General features: G+C 44.3%; 1 protein-coding gene and 1 long non-coding RNA gene across 2 annotated transcripts in view; one reads left to right on the top strand and one right to left on the bottom strand.

Annotated features, from left to right (window-relative positions):
* The window catches only part of LOC143931005 (uncharacterized), a 204,698-nt gene extending 200,757 nt beyond the window's left edge, over positions 1-3,941 (top strand). The window contains exon 2 of the long non-coding RNA XR_013262868.1: positions 3,570-3,941. This is a non-coding gene — a long non-coding RNA (uncharacterized LOC143931005). The remainder of the gene's footprint in view (positions 1-3,569) is intronic.
* Positions 1-15,678, bottom strand: part of ZMAT4 (zinc finger matrin-type 4) — a 1,011,964-nt gene that overhangs the window by 187,100 nt on the left and 809,186 nt on the right. The window lies entirely within an intron of this gene.

Here is a 15,678-nt window from a genome sequence, read left to right on the forward strand (position 1 = left end):
AGACCCCAATTTTCTGCACCTAATAATATTTACACAAAAATCTACGAAGTCCATATTTTCATTAAAATAATAATAAGAAGAAGAAAAACACACGCTCCAGACCTGTAGATTAATGAGTCTCCTCATACAAATCCCTGATTAGGTGCCTAATTCTGTCTTTCCTTGATGAATTTCCCTCTGCCGTACAGATCGCTATTTACACAAAGGAGTCTCCTCGGCGCATTCTATTAAAGAGAACCGCCTGACTGTAGTGATGGCCGTATTTATGATATTTACACAAAGGGATATAAATGTAATACAAACGTCTTGATGAATACCAAAGAAGATGAGAATTAGTGCAAACCATCACCGGCATCCATTAAAGGAATTATGGACGATCGAGTTAAAAAAAAAAAGCCGAAACAAATTTAATTTTACATCTATTACTGCTACGTTGTGCGGCTGCGGGGAGAATCGCTTTGTAGGACTTTCTTTTTCTCAGTTGCTTATTTATCCGGGAAGGATTTACCAACCACCCCCCCCCCCCCCCCCCTCCTGACCAGAGCGCTTTTTTGCGATTCGGCACTGCGTCGCTATAACTGACAACTGCGCGGTCGTGCGACGTGGCTCCCGAAACAAAATTTACGTCCCTTTTTTTTCCCCACAGTTAGAGCTTTCTTTTGGGGGTATTTGATCGCCTCTGCGGTTTTTCTTTTTTTTGCGCTATAAACAAAAAAAGAGCGACAATTAAAAAAAAAAAAAAAAAAAAAAAAAAAAAGAAACAATATATTATTTTTTTTTTTTTTACACAAACAATTATTATTTGTCGTATGCAGGGAATATAAACAGGAGCAAACGGTACATTTTAAAGGTCCAGTTACAACAAGGTCAATAAGAACAAATAAATAATTAATAATTAAATATTTTTGAAGATTTTTTTTTCTTTTTATGGGACTCTCTTTGGGACTGAATGAAATACGATTCACGTTTGTCATTCTACCATTTAGACATGGTTTATGGTGTTTTTGGTCACACCGCTGCTCACTTTTTATAGTATTTTTCTGGTATTTCCACTTACTGTTTAATTATATGCACATTGCACTTTACAGAAAGTGTGGTATCTATGTGTGTATGCACTTGTTCACTTTATGGTTAATACTGATTTTATTGATATTTTTCTCGGTGCCCATACACTTGCACATATGACACATTTTAATTATTTTTGAACAGCGCCAATTTCCCTTTCTAGAGATTCATTTATTTTTGGACCCCACTTAGCCCTTGTACACACGGTCAGAGATTCCGACGGAATGTGTCCGATCGGAGCGTTTTGGCGGATATTCCGACTGTGTGTGGTCTCCATCGGACTGTTTCCGTCGGAATATCCGTCGGACCAAATTTTCCAACTTGCCGGAAATATTTTCCGACAAAATGCTCCGATCAGACATACTCCGATCATGTGTAGAGAATTCCGATCGGACAAAGTGCCACGCATGCTCAGATCAAATTCCTACATCAAAGCTATTGGCTACTAGCCTGAACGTAGTCCCGTCGTAACGAAATAACGTCATCACGTTCTGAACGATCGGATTTTCCGACAACTTCGTCCGACCGTGTGTATGCAACAGTTTCAGACAAAATCCGTCGGACAAAATCCTACAGATTTGGTTGTCGGAATCTCCGACCATGTGTACAAGGGCTTAGTGATGTTCTCATTAGGGAGGCTGCAGTTCTTTCTTTTTTCCTAAGAGCGGATATTTGCTTTTTTATGTTTTTTTTTTTACTATTTTGGGCCAGTCGGAAAAAGCTCTGATGGTTTTCCCGACAGAATTCCTGACGGAATTCAGCTCAAGCTGTCTTGCCTACAAGCGGTCACACCAAAATTCCAATCGTTTATAACACGGTGACGTACAAAACGTACGACGCAACTAGGAAAAAGGAAGTTCAATAGCCAGTAGCCAATAGTTTCCGTCTCGTAGTTGAATCTGAGCAATGCGTGATTTTTGGCGTGTTGGAATTTCATACACACGATCGGAATTACCAATAGAAAGTTTTTCCGTCGGGAAAATTGAGAACATGCTATCAATTTTTGGCTGGCGGGAATTCGGACAGATGGAGCATACACACGATCGCATTTTCCGAGGAAAAGCTCTCATTGGACTTTTTCTGGCCAGAATTCCAATCGCCTGTACGCGGCATTAGACGTGACGGGGGTTAGTTAATCTTTGCTATGTGGCTTTGTGAACATCTTGCGGAATAAAAAGTCCCTGGACTTAGGAGGGCTGTTTCGTTATTGATAATTTGAATGTACAGGTGCTGGAACATCTGGTTATATGATCTTTTTGGTTAGACATTTTATTGGGGCTTTGAGGATTTTTTATTTTTTTTGCATTCCTATGGGTGAGCTGCTTATATAGGGAAGATGATAACCTTTCCCTACGCGTTTCGTCCCAAAGGACTTCTACAGGGGCATCACGTTTTTAATATTTTTTTTATTGTAGATGCTGGTTTTATGCCAATAAACAGCAATTTCTATTTTTTTTCAATCTACACTATGGGAAGCCGTTATTCTTTTTTGTTTCATATATGATTTTCTCCGTGAGTTTGGCTCTCCCCATTGTCGAACCACTGGCTGGAGTTTCTTTTTTTTTTTCCATTCATTGGAACCTTTGGAAAAGAAGACTTGAACCTCCGAGACGGTGCTGACTACCCCTCCATTGATTTGAAGACCCACAGCCCCTCCATTGATTTGAAGACCCACAGCCCCTCCATTGATTTGAAGACCCCACAGCCCCTCCATTGATTTGAAGACCCACAGCCCCTCCATTGATTTGAAGACCCACAGCCCCTCCATTGATTTGAAGACCCACAAGCCCCCTCCATTGGCTGATGGACCTGCTGGGATTTGTCGTACAGCTCCTGCAGAGTGGAGGATCCATCTATACATGCTTGTTTGACCTAGTGTTCATACACAGGTCCCGTGGCTCTGGTAAGAGTACCCACCCTTTTGCTTCTTTTCATTCACCTTGATGTTACTGCCGTGAATGTCTTTGGGATTACCCCCCGGCCTATATATCGTGTGAAATATTACATCCGAATTCCATGTGGATTTCAAGGACTAATTCATTTTTATTATTTGGACTTTATAGTGTCCTTTTTTTGGTGTTAGTCACGTCACTGTTTTCTTTCTTATTTTTAGCGCTATATTATAGTTTTTTTTTGTTAGTTTATGAATTTTGTCACATTAGTGTGTAGCTGCTTGATTCACTTTTTATAGGTTAGCGTAATAATTTTCCTTGTATCTGTTTATATAGGATTGTGTATATGGAGGTTTTCTATTGGTTTATTTTTTTCTTTATTGGATGAATTAGATGGACTTTTTATTTTTTTTATTTTTTTTTTGCCTTTTTTTCCCAATTCTCCCCAACTAAAAAATCGTTTTGGTTGGAGTTGTATGTGTACCATAAATTAGAATACTCTCCAGATCCCCGGGCAGCGTATGTTTTGTTTGGCTGTATTGCATGTATTATCCATAATGGATATTCTTCTGTAAAGTATTTGAAGATTTTTTATTTTTTTTTCTATTACAGAGTTAATAAAGAAGAGGAGACAGAATGTTCCCCTGATCTTGGCCTTGAGCCATCCTCCACTGAAGATTACACTGTAATAGCAACGTGGGCCTCATCATCTGAGCTCTTCATTAGCCTTCATCGTCTACTAGGACTTGGAGAATAATTGACATCATTTTCAAGCAATTCTTCTCGAGTAGTTTTAAGTATCCTCTTTAAATCAGGATTTAATGTCAAGTCACTGAGCTTATAACTCTAGATGGGTCCTAAGGACCTCCCCTTAAACCAGCATTGAAGTGTAATTGGGGGACATTTCGATAAAATTGCTCTTGTCTAATTATTTCAGAAAACTGCTTAGCATGCAACAAATAAAGTTTCTTTTATATACTGTAAGGGGTTTGGTTTCTAAAGTTAAAAGTTAATGAGTTTACATTCCCTATGTACTGACACTACTGAAAATTGAGGTTTTATTGTACCGATAGTTTGTGGAAATGGATTTACAGTTTCAAGCAGATAATTTCCCGGGGTCTGATGGGCAGGAGAGTGGGAAAACAGTTAGAAATGTTGCTTTTCGGCACTGGTTCTGGGTCTGTTTCCATAAAGAAATGCTCCCTGGAATTTTTTAAGGGTGTCACTGTCAGGGGTCAGGCTCAGAGACCAGTAGCAATAGCAATATAGAGGCTGCCACCGACCAGCATAAGTATACAAGCAGGTCACCCTGGCATATGACACGGGCTCACATGAGGTGTGGGGTCCAACCACTAACCGGTGTTCACCAGAGCCGCTGATGGTAGAGATGGGTTTGACTGTGTGTTAGTACCAGGCCACGGCCCTCAGGATCGCCTTGCCAGAAAGTGAACAGGCCAGGGTCCAGTAGCAGAAATAGCAGGTAGGGATCAGGCAAAAGCATAGTCAGTAAACAAGCCAAAGGTTGATAACAAGTGGTTGCAGGTTGGGATCAAGCAGAAGCGCGGTCGAGGAGCAAGTCAAAGGTCGGTAACAAGTGCTTGTAGGTTGGGATCAAGCAGAAGCGTGGTCGAGGAGCAAGCCAATGGTCCGTAACAAGTGGTTGCAGGTTGGGATCAAGCAGAGGCGCGGTTGAGGAGCAAGTCAAAGGTTGGTAACAAGTGCTTCCAAGTTGGTATCAAGCAAAACCGTGGTCAAGGATCAAGCCAAAGGTCGGTAACAAGTGCTTGCAGGTTAGGATCAAGCAGACGTGTGGTCAAGGAGCAAGCCAAAGGTCGCCAATGAGTGGTAGTGGAGAGAAGGACAGCTGCAGTGACAGGTTCTCTTTACAGAGACATCAGAGGTCTATTAGACCCCCATTGTCTTCTTTTACCTTCTCAGCAGCTAATCCTGCATCAGCATCAGGGTTGAATGCTTCCAGCATTCATTCACTGCAAAGGAGATTTGAGGATCGATGTTCCTTGGTCTCCTCCTGCTCACTATCCCGAGTGTACTGTAGTCCTGGGATCCCAGGAAGAGCAAGAGAGCCCAGGAACCATGCAGGGGTTAAACCACACTATATAAAGGTGATTGGTAGCTGGATCACCCTTACATTACAGCTGGGAGCCGGTTGAGCAAATCAAGCACAAGCTTACACTACTACTGTAGCCATGAGCCTGTGCTTAACCCTTCACGCTCTGGGCGTTCTACATACATCCAAAGTGCTGAACTGGTTAAAAAAAATTAAAAAATCACAGCCATGGCGAAAGAATGTAAGAACTACCTGAATATGAAATAATAAACCAACCAGATTTGGCCTTTCTAATATGTCCGTAACACCAGAGATGTGTTATAAATTCTTTATTGAATTACCCCCCATTGTGTTACAACTGCACTCCAGTGGCTGTCACTGTTGCCTTGATAAAGAGGGACCACCGTGTCCCCAAAACATTGGAAATCTTCATGGTGACATCTTCAGTAAAGCTCCTCCATTGAAGAAGATTCAGGTATTGCAGGCGACACGTATTCTTGCTATTTACTAGGGACACTATATGTGTGCAGATTTCCTGTGGGTGCCCCAGTTCTGTCTTATACCCCAAACCTAGACTGCTAGGATAGTTAGCCGCCACCCACATTTGTCCTGGTGTATTTGTATCTTGTATGACTGTGGTTCAAATCTTACATTGTAGATCCCTCTGGGGACAAGGAATGATCGGGAAGATCTATGTACTCTGCAAAGCACTACTCAGTTTTTCATGCTACATAAATGAATAAAATAATAATATATTTGCTTTGCACATGAACAGCAGTGTGGTCATATCAAGATCATAGTGGAACTCATGTAGTAGAACAGACCTCTTAAGTTCATTGTGGCCTGACCAGGAGATCCATGTAGCACACCAGAGTTCCCTAGCTTGGCGCACCCTAACAGCAACCTGAACCAGCTTGACCGCCAGTGTCCTATTCCAACCTGCTACTGGCTGTGCTCTCAAACCGACCCCATTGAGTTGTCAACACAAATAAACTTCCAAATTACACCATAGCGCTACTGTCAGAGTCTGGACCTGAACCCAAGACCTCTGCTGTGTCTGGCAGTAACGCTTCTCACTGAGCTACCTAAGATGCTGGACAGCTCCCTGCCTGATTGCTTAGACAACCTTGCCTTCTGTCTTGTTTCTTGTGAACCTTGAACTCTTTGCTCCTCCTCCACTTCCTGATTGAAGCCATGCCTTTGCACTTCCTGTTTGCAAGATTATGGTGCTCTGTCCTGTCAATATCTTGCTCTTGTCACTCCTGCTGCCTTCTGGATCTTTGCTACTGTTCATTAACGACCTTTGGCTGGATCAGGGTTCCTCAACCAGGGTTCCATGGAACCCTTGGGTTCCTCTAGAGGTTGCTAGGGTATCCCTGAGCAATAGTCAATTTATGCTTCTCAGGTAAGTTCTCAAGGACACGATCTTTTTAGTTATCTGTAAGGGGGTAATTTTTCCCAAAAACCACAAGTGTAAGAAGCATTCTTCTCATTTACCATCACACTAATGTATGATGAGTTGTAGATTTTTCATTTTTAGCAGGGGTTCCCCAAGACCGGATAATTATTTCCAGGGTTCCTCTGTGTTAAAAAGGTTGAAAAAGGCTTGGCTGGATCCTCGACTACGCTTCTGCTCGATTCCAACCTGCAACCACTTGTTACTGACCTTGACCTCTGCCTGCTGTATCTGATACTGGACCCCGGCTTGCTCCCCTCCATTAGGAGCTCTGGCAAACACTGGTTAATGCTTAGACCCCATACCTTGGGTGAACCCGCATCATCGGCCAGAGTGACCTTCTTGTATACTTATCCTGCTGGTCAGTGGGAGCCTCTCTACTGCTATAGCTATTGGTCTCCGAGCCTGACACCTGATTGTGACTTCATAAGGGCCAATGGAACCGTAGTGTAGATGACTCCAATATCAATTCTTGTCATATACAGGTAAGTAATGTCAATGCTGCCTTCTCCGGGCTATGCTCTGAACATACAAAAACAAGAAAGGGAGAGCTCTTCTAAGTATAATAGACCAAATAATTTATTAAAAGCTATAAAGGGGCTACTCACATTAAGTAGTATACCATTAATCGGGTGGGCATCTGCTCAGTATCGCCGGCACATCCACAACGGGCTAGATTTTAAGCACAGAGATGGAAAGGAACACCGGCCGCTCTCTTCCAGATCGCAGACTGTCAAAGTCTGTGAAGTGCAAAATCGAACACAGTGCCGACGTAGCATGCTAACGTCACCAAGGTAAGGTAAAAAATCATCCACTATCTGTTCCCGCACTCCCCCTTCCTAACACTTTCCTGACTCCGGTATCAATCCACCGCTATGACCAGCTGCAGGTCTTCTCTACTCTCTCTTCCAGGTCTCACAGGCTTTCCTGAGAACAGAAGGAGCCATTGGCTTCAAATGCCGTGAGCAGAGAGTGGGGGGGGGGGGGGGGGGGTGGCAGCGGCCAAGCTGCACTGTGTGTGTCTATGGATTCAGACACAGAATAGGAGGAGCAAAGATTGCTGGCAAGGGGACCTCAGAATAGGAGGTAAGGGGTGGCTCTGTGCAATACCGTTAGAGAGCAGGTAAGGAAAACATGTTTATCATTTTGGTGAAAACAAAATGGATTTTACAACCAGATTAAGTAGTATAGAGGGTTTTTGAAGAATAAGGATGATACAGTATCACTTTAACCCAACCAGCTCTTAAGCCTAATATAAGGCTCCAGCTATTGGGGAATCGAGTGGCCAGTCAGGGGAACTACCCTACATTCACTGGCTCCTAAGCCTAATCTAACTGTCAAGCTTATAGGGCAGCTAGTGGCCAACCAGGGGAACTATTACAGGCCATACTCCTGCCCTACCCTACATCCACCGGCCCCTAAGCCTAACCAAACTCTCAAGCTATGGGTGCATCTAGTGGCCAACCAGGGGGAACTATTACAGGATACACTCCTGCCCCACCCTACATCCACTGACCCCTAAGCTTAATCTAACTCTCAAACTATGGGGGCATCTAGTGGCCAACCAAGGGGAACCATTACAGGCCATGCTCCTGCCCTACTCTACACCCACCTATATCAGATACAAATGTTTATACCATTAGCAAACGGCAGCAAAATCCTAGGTAAAACAGATGTATTCACGGAAAAGGAGAGCTATGGGACTTTACATGAGGTGACCGCCATGTCAGATATGGACAAAAACAACATAAAGTTGCAATTACAGTATATGATTTATTGTTACATTGAAGAAAATTATTGTATCAAATAGATAGGTAGTCACATGACTTACACTAAATATGCTGCCACATAGCATGCAATACAATTAGGAATTAGACATAATAAATGTACATGATAAAATAAATGGATTAAAAAACATGTATTATAGGAACAGATAACTTTGGGCATCTGGTGGTGCTCTACGCGTTTCCTGGCATTACAGCCATTCATCAGGAGTGTTATGAAGTATTATACTGGAAAGGAAATGGACAGGGGTAAATAATACCCTTAGACTAAGGGAGGACAGGGAGATTAAATCCCAACAAGGTGGAGATGAATTGGGATACTTACTACACAGCCTCAAGGCCAGGTCCGGTATCTGCCAAGGAAGACGGGGGTAACAGGCATGATGTATCCCCCGGGGTTGAGACAGGGAACCCTCCAAGGACAGAGAACAGTGCCCGGAGCCCAACACGGTGGTCGCAGCATGATCCAATAGACTATGTGTGCACGGAAGGAGCATAGTGTTCCTAGAAAAAAATGTGTCAAAAAGGGATTAATTAACCACTTACAGACCGGACCATTTTGCTGGTCAAAGACCAGACCACTTTTTGCGATTCGGCACTGCGTCGCTTTAACTGACAATTGCGCGGTCGTGCGGCGTGGCTTCCAAACAAAATTGATGTCCTTTTTTCCCCACAAATAGAGATTTCTTTTGGTGGTATTTGATCCCCCCTGCGGTTTTTATTTTTTGCGCTATAAACAAAAATAGAGCGACAATTTTGAAAAAAACAAATTTTTTTTTACTTTTTGTTATAATAAATATCCCCCAAAAATATATATATATATATATAAAAAAATTCCCTCAGTTTAGGCCGATACATATTCTTCTACATATTTTTGGTAAAAAAAAAATCGCAATAAGCAATTATTAATTGGTTTGTGCAAAAGTTATAGCGTTTACAAAATAGGGATAGTTTTATGGCATTTTTATTAATAATTTTTTTTACTAGTAATGGCGGCGATCAGCGATTTTTATTGTGACTGCGACATTGCGGCGGACACATCGGACATTTTTGACACATTTTTGGGACCATTGTCATTTATACAGCAATCAGTGCTATATAAATGCAGTGATTCCTGTGTAAATGACACTGGCAGTGAAGGGGTTAACCAGTGGGTGGCAGTGTAGGGGTTAAGTGTTCCTAGGGGTGTGTTACTAACTGTGGGGGGGTTGGGCTTTCATTTAGTGAACACTGATCTCTGCTCCAATCACATGGAGCAGAGATCAGCGTCACTAGTTGCTAGGCAGAATGGGGAAATGCTGTTTACACAGCATTTCCTCCATTCAGCCGCCCCGTGAGATGATCGCGGGTATGCCCGCGGCGATCGAGTCCTCGGGACCCGTGACCGGACTCACGGGGGTCCCGATCGACACGCGAGAGCGCCGCCGCCGGCTCGCTCGCGATGGCAGGGCGGCATTGAAAATTGGACGTACCTGTACGCCAATATGCCTGCCCGTGCCATTCTGCCTACGTACATCGGCGCGCGCCGGTCGGGAACCGGTTAATTGTGGAAAAATAATGTGGCAAAATATCTATGTGTTCCCACAAGGGGACTACATGAGGGGGTGTATGTGAAATAAAACCAAGTAGAGGGTAGAAAAAAACATACCAAAAGAGGATGGCGGATCTCCCAGCGAAGAGGGTAACCTGTATTACTGATTCACACTGATCCCACACACAGGTTACCCTCTTTTTCCTAATATTTCCTAATTTTTACTGACAGTCTACTGACTGGAATGGTACCAGCTGATTGGAGAAAAGCCAATGTAGCACCAATATTTAAAAAGGGCCCAAAATACATCCCTGGGAATTACAGACCAGTTAGCCTAACATCAATAGTATGCAAGCTCTTGGAGGGGATGATAAGGGACTATATACAAGATTTTAGTAATGAAAATTGTATCATTAGCCGTAATCAGCATGGATTGAGGAAGAATCGTTCTTGCCAAACCAATCTATTAACCTTCTATGAGGAGGTGAGCTGCCATCTAGATAAAGGAAGGCCCGTAGACGTGGTGTATCTAGATAAAGGAAGGCCCGTAGACGTGGTGTATCTAGATAAAGGAAGGCCCGTAGACGTGGTGTATCTAGATAAAGGAAGGCCCGTAGACGTGGTGTATCTAGATAAAGGAAGGCCCGTAGACGTGGTGTATCTAGATAAAGGAAGGCCCGTAGACGTGGTGTATCTAGATAAAGGTAGGCCCGTAGACGTGGTGTATCTGGATAAAGGAAGGCCCATAGACGGTGTATCTGGATTTTGCAAAAGCATTTGACAGAGTTCCCCATAAACATTTACTGTACACAATAAGGTCAGGTGGCATGGGCCATAGGGTGAGTACATGGATTGAAAACTGGCTACAAGTGCGAGTTCAGAGGGTGGAGATAAATGGGGAGTACTCGGAATGGTCAGGGGTGGGTAGTGGGGTCCCCCAGGGTTCTGTGCTGGGACCAATCCTATTTACTTTATTCATAAACGACATTGGGGATGGGGTAAACAGTTCAATCTCTGTATTTCCGGACAATACTAAGCAAAGCAGGGCAATAACTTCTCTGCAGGATGTGGAAACCTTCCAAAAAGATCTGAACAAATTAATGAGGTGGGGCAACTACATGGCAAATGAGGTTCAATGTAGATAAATGTAAAATAATGCATTTGGGTGGCAAAAATATGAATGCAATCTATAGACTGGGGGGAGAACCTCTGGGGGGATCTAGGATGTAAAATGACCTGACCTTAACTCCAGAGATAAAACGATAATTCTCCCGCTCTACAAGACTCTGGTCTGGCCGCACCTGGAGTATACTGTCCAGCTCTGGGCACCAGTCCTCGGGAAGGATGTACTGCAAATGGAGCGACTACAAAGAAGGGCAACAAAGCCAATAAAGGGTCTGGAGGATATTAGTTATGAGGAAAGGTTGTGAGCACGGAACTTATTCTCTCTGGAGAAGAGACGCTTGAGAGGGGATATGATTTCAAAATATAAATACCGTACTGGTGACCCCACAATAAACAAATACCGGACTGGTGACCCCACAATAGGGAGAAAACTTTTTCGCAAAAGGGAGTTTAACAAGACACGTGGCCACTCGTTAAAATTAGAAGAAAAGAGGTTTAACCTTAAACTACATAGAGGGTTCTTTACTGTAAGAGCGGCAAGGATGTGGAATTCTCTTCCACAGGCGGTGGTCTCAGCGGGGAGCATCGATAGTCTCAAGAAACTATTAGATAATCACCTGAAGGACCGCAACATACAGGGATATACAATGTAATACTGACATATAATCACACACATAGGTTGGACTTGATGGACTTTTTAACGTCACCTACTATGTAACAATATATATTTAGTGTAAGTCATGTGACTACCTATCTATTTGATACAATAATTTTCTTCAATGTAACAATAAATCATGTACTGTAACTTCAACTTTATGTTGTGTTTGTCCATATCTGACATGGCGGTCGCCTCATATAAAGTTCCATAGCTCTCCTTTTCTATAAATTAATTTAGTGATGGAGGTCGCCGTGTGTGTGCCAGGTCACATCCTATTCACACCGAGCACAATTCTGTTTATAATGCTTTTAATGCCGCGTACACACGATCGAATTGTATGGCGTACTTAGTCCGACATACAATCCGGCGGATAATCTGGCGGACTTTGTACCGAACGGACTTGGCCACACACGGACACACAGAAAGTCCGGCGTTTGCTAGCGTGATGACGTACAGCACGTACGACGGGACTAGAAAAGGGAAGTTCAATAGCCAGTAGCCAATAGCTTCCTTTTTGTACTTGCTTCTGAGCATGCGTCATTCTTAGTCCGCCGGGAAGATTGGAGTGCAAAAATACTTTCTTAGTCCGCCGGACTTCACGCTGGAAAAGTCAGCTGAAGCCCACACACGATCGAATTGTCCGCTGAAATGCGTTTCGGCGGACTAAGTACGCCGGACAATCTGATCGTGTGTACGCGGCATTAGAAGCGTTCTCAGTCCTCCGGTGCTTACTATGTGCTCAGCATAAGGCAAAGAAAGCCATAATCCCACACAGATGATTCTTACCCAATAACGTTTTAGAAAGGGTTTAATTTATATAAGCACAGCACTTGGACCACACAAATCGGCGCATTAACAAAAAAAAGTACATTAATGCAGAACTAAACTCTCCCAGCATGAACTATTTTTATTCCTTAAGCTGCTAACATTAGTAAATAGATAGGCAGGTACAATATCTCACAAAAGTAGGTACACCCCTCACAATTTTGGAAATCTTTTCTTCCATCTTTTCATGTGACAACACTGAAGAAATGACACTTGTCTACAATGTAAAGTAGTGAGTGTACAGCTTGTATAACAGTGTCAATTTGCCGTCCCCTCAAAATAACTCAACACACAGCCATTAATGTCTAAACCGCTGGCAACAAATTTGAGTACACCCCTAAGGCTGCTTTCACACTGGGGCGGGAGCGGTGTCGGCGGTAAAGCGGCGCTTTACCGTCGTTTTAGCGGCGGTCTGCGGGCGCTAGCGGGGTGGTTTTAACCCCCGCTAGTGGCCGAAAAAAGGTTAAACCCGCCCGCAAAGCGCCGCTTTGCCGGCGGTATTGCCGCGGTGTCCCATTGATTTCAATGGGTAGGAGTGGTATAGGAGCGGTGAATACACCGCTCCAGAGATGCGGCTAGCAGGACTTTTTTCACCGTCCTGCCAGCGCATCGCTCCAGTGTGAAAGCCCTCCGGCTTTCACACTGGAGGGAAAGGGGCCGGTTTTTTTCAGGCGCTACACAGGCGCTATTTTTAGCGCTGTAACGCCTGAATACCGCCCCAGTGTGAAAGCAGCCTAAGTGAAAATGTCCAAATTGGGCCAATTAGCCATTTTCCCTCCCACGTGTCATGTGACTCGTTAGTGTTACAAGGTCTCAGGTGTGAATGGGGAGCAGGTGTGTTAAATTACACTTACTCTCCAATACTGATCACTGAAAGTTCAACATGGCATTAAACTCTCCGAGGATCTGGAAAAAAAAAAAAAGAAATTGTTGCTCTACATAAAGATGGCCTAGGCTATAAGAAGATTGCCAAGACCCTTAAACTGAGCTGCAGCACGGTGGTCAAGACCATACAGCGGTATAACAGGACAGGTTCCACTCAGAACAGGCCTCGCCATGGTCCACCAAAGAAGTTGAGGGCATGTGCTTAGCATCATATCCAGAGGTTGTCTTTGGGAAATAGACGTATGAGTGCTGCCAGTTGAGGTTGAAGGGGTGGGGGGTCAGCCTGTCAGTGCTTAGACCATACGCCGCACACTGCATCAAATTGGTCTGCATGGCTGATGTCCCAGAAGGAAGCTATTTCTAGGGATGATGCACAAGAAAGACCACAAACAGTTTGCTGAAGACAAGCAGACTAAGGAGATGGATTACTGGAACCATGTCCTGTGGTCTGATGAGACCAAGATAAACGTATTTGGTGTCAGATGGTGACAAGCGTGTGTGGGGGCAACCAGGTGAGGAGGACAAAGACAAGTGTGTCTTGTCTACAGTCAGGCATGGTGGTGGGGGTGTCATGGTCTGGGGCTGCATGAGTGCTGCCGGCACTGGGGGGCTACAGATCATTGAGGGGACCATGAATGCCAACATGTACTGTGACAGTGCAAGGTCTCTTACATCCCCCCAGCTCCGTGATGTCATCATGGAGGAGGGGAAGAGGACTCCAGTGACAACCTGTGAAGCTCTGGTGAACTCCATGCCCAAGAGGGTTAAGGCCGTGCTGGAAAATAATGGAGGCCACACAAAATATTGACACTTTGGGCCCAATTTGGCGGTTTAGACATTAATGGCTGCGAGTTGAGTTATTTTGAGGGGACTTGGTCACGTTACTTCACGCCACTTCTGGTCCCTTTGGTTGTTCTGGGTTAGACGGTGGAACGCACGGCAGCTACGAGGGTTGGCCGCGAGGCACCTTTTCCGATCACCAGCCACGCTTTCAGCCCCAGTGCCGGTGTTCTGCCATATAGTGTCCAGCCATCATATAGTGTCTGCGCCGTACTGGGCATGCGCAGTACGGAGCAGACGAAGCTTCGGAAAATCTCCGAAGCTGAACGGCGCCTGCGCCATGAGTGGAGGTGGTAGCCCCACCATCCAAGCGGACATAGGGTTGTGAATATTAGAGGGCCGCTCGTGGGCGAGCTTCGCTCGCCACGCTTCGGGCTCGGCCTTGCTGCGCTCGGCTCTTTTATGTTCCTGCTCTATGTCCACTTGGATAGTGGGGATAGAACCTGGACTCAGTGCGCAGGCGCCGTTCATCCTCTGCAATTTTCGGAATCTGTGTTGCTGTGTACTGCGCAGTACGCAGCGGACACTATCGGATGGAGGACCTTATATGATAGGACACCGGCACTAAGGCACTTTTTCATGTAAGCCGCCATTTGGCCTTTGTATTTTTATTACTCTCTAAATAAACAGGATTACGCTATTGGTTCCTATGATCTTTTCACATATCTCATGCATGATCTCTGCGGAGGAGGGGGGTCTTCCTTCATCCACAGTCTTCATCATTGTAGCAAGCATTATCTTGCTAAAGCCTTTCTGATCTGCTTTTTAAATAAAGGGGTCATCTTTCTCTGGTAAGAAGAATCCATTTAAAGAGGAAGTAAACCCTGATGATTTTACTTCCTCTTTGTTTCCCTACAAAGGTAAAGCATAATGGACTACTATGCATCGCATCGCATCGCATAGTAGTCCATTATGTGTCACTTACCTGACACAGGAGCCAGCGAAGTCACCGCTGTCCCCTGTAGTCCGGAGCATCCATCTTCTCGGTGGGTCTCGCTGCTCCGCTGCTGTCATTGGGTGAAGCCGCGATGACGTCACTCCCGCGCATGCGCACAGGAGCCGCCACTCGCGGCATATCGCCGTTGACAGCGCGCTCAGTGCGCCTGCGCGCCGCTGTTTATGGCGCATGCGCCGTAGACAGCGGTGCCTGTCTTTCGGCAAATATTTCCTAAACCGTGTAGGTTTAGGAGATATTTCTTGGACCTACAGGTAAGCCTTAATCTAGGCTTACCTGTAGGTCAAAGTTGGTTGTAAGGGTTTACAACCACTTTAAGGAGCACGTTGGGTGTATATTTATATCAGTCGGTGAAGGAATTATTCACTATTGTTTGGAAGAATTTGAACACAGAAGATTTTTTTTTTGTATTTCTTTGTGATTTTGGGACTTTCTTTATTTTTTACGGACATTTTGGCCCATGTATCGTCCACACTATTTGTGTTCATCACCTGTCTATAGATAAGTATTTATGGCACATTGCACTTCATTTATCTATTCAATGGACAGTTAATCATGATTTCTTTTAGAGCGCCCTCTTCACTATCTTATTAG

Source organism: Lithobates pipiens, unplaced genomic scaffold (assembly GCF_037356315.1).
Source record: "Lithobates pipiens isolate NorthernLeopardFrog02 unplaced genomic scaffold, aLitPip1_a1.2 Scaffold_25, whole genome shotgun sequence".
NCBI classification, from domain to species: Eukaryota; Metazoa; Chordata; class Amphibia; order Anura; family Ranidae; genus Lithobates; species Lithobates pipiens.